The following is a 6000-nucleotide window of genomic DNA, read 5'->3' on the forward strand; positions in this document are numbered from 1 at the left end:
TTTGCCTGGAGCGATTTAGGGAAATCACGGAAAACCTAAATCAGGATGGCCGGACGCGGGATTGAACCGTCGTCCTCCCGAATGCGAGTCCAGTGTGCTAGCCACTGCGCCACCTCGCTCGGTCATATCTCAAATAATAAAGTTATTGTAGAGCTGTGAAATCGCTTCTATCATTTGTAATAACCCTGTAGTTTAATTTAAGTGTGCACACGAACTCTTATTGATCCATGTCACACTATCAGTAATTCATTCCTGGCTCGATTGTTGAAGTTTACCTTAGCTTCACGCATATGATTAAAAATTCCAGAATGAAATTTTCACTCTGCAGTGGAGTGCGCGCTGTCACGAAACTGTGTGGCAGATTAAAACTGTGTGCCGGACCGAGATTCGAACTCTGGATCTTCGCCTTTAGCAAGCAAGTGCCGTAACTGCTTTTTCTACCACTTTTTCAAATCTTTCTTTTCTTTTTTTAAAATCTTTTGCTTCCAGTTTCTATCTGATGTTTTCAAGTGGAAACTGAACTGCCAGGGCAGGTGGGGGCAAAGTGGGCCGGAGTCAATCAGTCTGAGGCCTGGCCGCTATGTCTCCCCTTACCTGGCGGCAACTCGTTCCCTTTCCTTCTGTTAGCTGTGGTTAAGCTATGCTGCTTTGTATTTTCATTTTTTTATTGTATTTATTAATTTTTAATTTTCTTGCGTTGAGGCCGCTGTGCTCTTGGTTTGTTCAACATTAAAATGATTTTCTTATTGACTAGGTTGAGGCTTCGATTGTTTTTAGGAATAAAATAGTTACAAAAAGAAATGAACACTTGTTTCTGAGCCAGACGAAGTTTATGCCTGCATTAAAGAAATTCTTTTCAAAAAAAGAAAAGATATTTCACAAAGTTTTGTTTCATGATTAATTTTCCTTTTCCTTCTTTTTGTCTTTCCTTCTTTTTTTCTTTCCTTCTTTTTTTCTTTCCTTCTTTTTTTCTTTCCTTCTTTTTTTCTTTCCTTCTTTTTTTCTTTCCTTCTTTTTTTCTTTCCTTCTTTTTTTCTTTCCTTCTTTTTTTCTTTCCTTCTTTTTTTCTTTCCTTCTTTTTTTCTTTCCTTCTTTTTTTCTTTCCTTCTTTTTTTCTTTCCTTCTTTTTTTCTTTCCTTCTTTTTTTCTTTCCTTCTTTTTTTCTTTCCTTCTTTTTTTCTTTCCTTCTTTTTTTCTTTCCTTCTTTTTTTCTTTCCTTCTTTTTTTCTTTCCTTCTTTTTTTCTTTCCTTCTTTTTTTCTTTCCTTCTTTTTTTCTTTCCTTCTTTTTTTCTTTCCTTCTTTTTTTCTTTTCTTTCCTTTCCTTTTCCCTCGAAATTCACAAAACTCAACTGCTACACACATGATACAATCTGAACTGACTTCTGCTCCTATTGTCAGCATGTCGCACATGTTTACACGATACATCTTCCAGGATATACACATTGTCTGAACTTGAAATATCAGGTTCAACATGTTGCCAAAATTGCTTTTATGGTCTCTTCTTCCGTGAGATTTATAGAATTCAGGTACGGTGTACAATTTGTACTCAACTGTGTCAGGTCCTCGTTTGTTTATCACGTAGTTGACAAAATTACCATATAGCAAAATAATAGCGTTATTCTTTTGTTTCAGAAAGTCGATGGAATTAAGTGTCACCAATTCGTCCGTTGTTACATATTTCCCATCAGTTATTCTTAGGAAAGCTATCTGGTCCTTTATACAGGTTGGTCCATTGATCGTGACCGGGTCAAATATGTCACGAAATAAGCGTCAAACGAAAAACTACGAAGAACGAAACTTGGCTAGCTTCAAGGGGGAAACCAGATGGCGCTGTGGTTGGGCCGCTAGATGGCACTGCCATAGGTCAAACGGATATCAACTGCGTTTTTTTAAATATCTTATATTACGTAAAGAAATGAATGTTTTAGGTGGACCACTTTTTTCGCTTTGTGATAGATGGCGCTGTAATATTCACAAAAATATTGCTCACAATTTTAGACGAGCAGTTGGTAACAGGTAGGTTTTTTAAACTAACATACAGAACGTAGGTACGTTTGAACATTTCGGTTGTTCCAATGTGATACATGTACCTTTGTGAACTTATGTTGTTACAGCGTGATTACCTATAAATACCACATCAATACAATAAATGCTGAAAATGATGTCAATCTCATTGCATTTGGCAATACGTGTAACGACATTTCTCTCAGCAGCGAGTAGTTCGCCTTCCCTAACGTTCCCACTTGCATTGACAATGCGCTGTCGCATGTTGTCAGGCGTTATCGGTGGATCACGATAGCGAATATCCTTCAACTTTCGCCACAGAAAGAAATCCCGGGACGTCAGATACCGTGAACGTGGTATGGCTCTTCGACGACCAATCCACCTGTCATAAAATATGCTATTCAATACCGCTTCAACCGCACTCGAGCTTTGTGCCGGACATCCAACATGTTTGAAGTACATCGCAATTCTGTCGTGCATTGAAACATCTTGTAGTAACATCGGAGGAAATCAGCATACATTGCACCATTTAGATTGCCATCGATAAAATGGGGGCCAATTATCCTTCCTCCAATAATGCCGCACCATACACTAACCCGCGAAGGTCGCTGATGGTCCACTTGCCGCAGCCATCGGTAATTTTCCGTTGCCAAATAGTGCATATAGTGCCGTTTTACGTTACCGCTGTTGGTGAATGACGCTTCGTCGCTAAATAGAATGCGTGCAAAAAATATGTCATCGTCCCATAATTTCTCTTGTGCCCGTGGCAGAACTGTACACGACGTTCAAAGTCGTCGCCATGCAATTCCTGGTGCATAGAAATATGGTACGGGTGCAATCGATATTGATGTAGCATTCTCAACAACGACGTTTTTGAGATTCCCGATTCTCGCGCAATTTGTCTGCTACTGATATGAGGGTAAGCCGCGGCAGCAGCTAAAACACCTACTTGGGCATCATTTGTTGCAGGTCGTGGCTGACGTTTCACATGTGGCTGAACACTTCCTGTTTGATTAAATAACGTAACTATCCGGCGAACGGTCCGGACACTTTGAGGATGTCGTCCAGGATACCGAGCAGCATACACAGTACACGCCCGTTGGGCATTTTGATCACAATAGCCATGCATCAACCCGATATCTACCTTTCTGCAATTGGTAGGCGGTCCATTTTAACACGGGTAATGTATCACGAAGCAAATACCGTCCGCACTGGCGGAATTGCACGTGATACCACATAATTATACGTTTGTGGCTATTACAGCGCCATATGTCACAAAGCGATTAAAGTGGTCCAACTAAAACATTCATATTTCTTTACGTACTACACGAATATGTAATAAAAATGACTGTTTCTATTTAAAAAAACAGTTGATATCCGTTTGACCTATGGCAGCGCCATCTAGCGGCTCAACCATAGCGCCATCTGGATCCCTTTTCAAGCTGGACTAGTTTTGTTCTTTGTAGTTTTTTCGTTTGATGCTTATTTCACACAGCAGTATTTGGCTTTTAATGCGGCAACTACGTATCCCAGCCCCTAGACAACGAAACCAGCCAAAACTTTTAATATTGCAACTCTGAGTCTGAGGGAACGTAGTTGAGGGCCACCATCACACCATTTCATTTTAATGTTTTTGAAAGCCCACCGTGTACGGTGTAGCAGATTGTTGTTTGCGTTGCAGAATAGAGGTACAGCGAGTGCACTCAGAAAAAGCTGTGTAAATAATCATTATGTGCTTTGCTACGTATGTTAAGAACAGCTATTTAAAGGAAACAGAAAAACTTAGTAACTTGACAAAGGGAACTTACCTTGGACACTTTGATGTTAAGCTTGGTGTCAGGATAAAAGCAGGGTACCGCATCATGTCTGCAAAACTTTTACAGAACATTTACGTCAGTGGGCTATCAGGAAAAGAGAATTTCTGAAATCTGGATTACTGATGGGCTGGAAGGAACCCAAAAACCACTCCAATGACTGTTGTTGCTGCCTATTAAATATTACTAGTAACAATTGAAACAGCTGTAACAAATGGACTTACCCTGATTTAGTCTCTACAAGACGCCTGGTCAGTGATTCAGATCAAGTGCCAGTCCCAACGTTTTAACAGCCAGAGCAATGTAAGGACGAATGTTGTTCCCCTGGTAGTAACGATAGTGACAGTCATTATGAGGGGAAGTCATCAATCCCTCAACTCTTCAACCGTGTAGAGTCCAATGCAATCACCAGAGATTTGAACCTGTCAAAATACTGACTACCAAGTTGAATAACAAAAATTTACAGAGTAAAAGAAACCAAAATTACTTTCTATCGTAATAGAGAAAGAGAGCCGCGTGGAGTGGCCGTTCGGTTTGAGGCGCAATGTCATGAATTGCGCAGCCCCTACCGCCAGAGGTTCAACTCCTCCCTTGGACATGTGTGTGTGTGTGTGTGTGTGTGTGTGTGTGTGTGTGTGTGTGTGTGTGTGTGTGTGTGTTCTTTTTAGCTTAAGTTAGTTTACGTAGTGTGTAAGTCTACGGACCGATGACCTCAGCAGTTTGGCCCCTTAGGAATTGACACACATTTGAACACAGAAAAAGATATACTACCCTTCTTTCCAGAAGACACATTTCTATGTCACCACAAAATTAGGGGACTCCTGGAAACACCGGATCTCCCTGTTTCCCAAAACGATTAGCGCCTATTTATTAACAGGTCAAGACAAAGTTTGAAATTTGTTCTTGTACACAGTGAGAGCAAATATTGTTCAATAACAACTGTTCACTCAAAGAAAATGAAAGAACATAATTAGTTTTCGTGTTGGAAACGATGAGTTACCATGAATATCAATGGGTGATTTGCGTGGACTTAAAAAACTGATACATTTCCTCCTCAGACAGCAAAGTGGCCACACCAAATATCCTTCCTTCTTGTGCCTGTGGGATAGAGACAAAAAAAAGCAGCACTGGGCTAGAAAACAGTGGTGTGAGTGAGAGCACATGGACTTCAGGGGAAATAACGTTACTCACAAACATTTAGTTGAAAGAGAGGAAATCATCTTTCCTCCACTGAATAGCAAACTGAGCTATATGAAGCAGTTTGTGAGGACTCTTGATAAGAATGGGCCATGGTTTGTATATATAGTGGAATAAATGCCTCAGTTAAGTACGGAAAACTTAACGGCCCACAAATACAATTCATTAAGAATCCAGCCCTTATAAATTAGATAGCTGGCTAAACGAAAAATCTCCACTTCATTTGTTGCAGATTTCGGAAGTTATCTCGGTAAATGTAAAGTGGAAATTAAGTTCAACTGGTAAACGAGATGCTTAACAGTTTTACATCCCTTGGGTGCAACTTGAATATTACGGTGCACTATTTACATAACCACTTAGACCGTTTGCCTGAAAATTTGGAGACGCCATTTATGAACAAGGTTAAAGATTTCGCCGGGATATGAGAACTACGAAAGACTACGTAAAAAAACAAGTCCTACAGGGACGCCGAGTATCCCCCTTACGATTGAAAAGTGATTATTACATTGGAAAAATAGTAAAAGGCAGAGACTTTGACAGACTACGTCAAACTAATATTCGTTTCCGATGTTTGGCTTACGCAGACGATCTAGCGATCCTTTCAAACAACAGAGAAGAGGCAACTAACTCCTTTAGAAAAATCCATGAAATAACATAAAAGAGGTCAGAAAATTTGTAACGAAATAATTCAACACATGGAATGCTTTCTTCGAAACCCAAATGAACATCACACGTTTACACAGTTTGGAAAAATATTTCAAGTATCCAAATTTAAATACATACAAGAAAGCATTCACACCTCTGGATTGAGTCGCGAGGCAAACAAAGAAAGAATTGTTAAATTTCAAATAGCTTTTAGAATTACGTGGTATAAATACAACAAAGAATCACTTTCTCGCAATGCAAAATTAAAACATTACATCACAGTAGGTAATCCTGAAGCGTCAGGGATTGTAATCTTCGGAGGTACGCTGAAGCGGCAAA

The sequence above is a fragment of the Schistocerca americana genome, chromosome 1 (genome assembly GCF_021461395.2).
Source record: "Schistocerca americana isolate TAMUIC-IGC-003095 chromosome 1, iqSchAmer2.1, whole genome shotgun sequence".
Taxonomy (NCBI): Eukaryota; Metazoa; Arthropoda; class Insecta; order Orthoptera; family Acrididae; genus Schistocerca; species Schistocerca americana.